Here is a 420-nt window from a genome sequence, read left to right on the forward strand (position 1 = left end):
AGGGTGAGGTGGGGAAGGGGAAATGAGGAAACTGTTGGAATCCACATTGATGCCCTGGGGTTGAAGTTTTCCGAGGCGGAAGATGAGGCGTTCTTCCTCCAGGCGTCTGGTGGTGAGGGAGCGGCGGTGAAGGAGGCCCAGGACCTCCATGTCCTCGGCAGAGTAGGAGGGGGAGTTGAAATGTTGGGCCACGGGGCGGTGTGGTTTATTTTTGCGGGTGTCCCGGAGATGTTCCCTAAAGCGCTCTGCTAGAAGGCGACCAGTCTCCCCAATGTAGAGGAGACCGCATCGGAAGCAACGGATACAATAAATGATATTAGTGGATGAGCAAGTAAAACTTTGATGTATGTGGAAGGCTCCTTTAGGGCCTTGGACAGAGGTGAGGGAGGAGGTGTGGTCGCAGGTTTTACAGTTCCTGCG

The sequence above is a fragment of the Chiloscyllium plagiosum genome, chromosome 8 (assembly GCF_004010195.1).
Source record: "Chiloscyllium plagiosum isolate BGI_BamShark_2017 chromosome 8, ASM401019v2, whole genome shotgun sequence".
Taxonomy (NCBI): Eukaryota; Metazoa; Chordata; class Chondrichthyes; order Orectolobiformes; family Hemiscylliidae; genus Chiloscyllium; species Chiloscyllium plagiosum.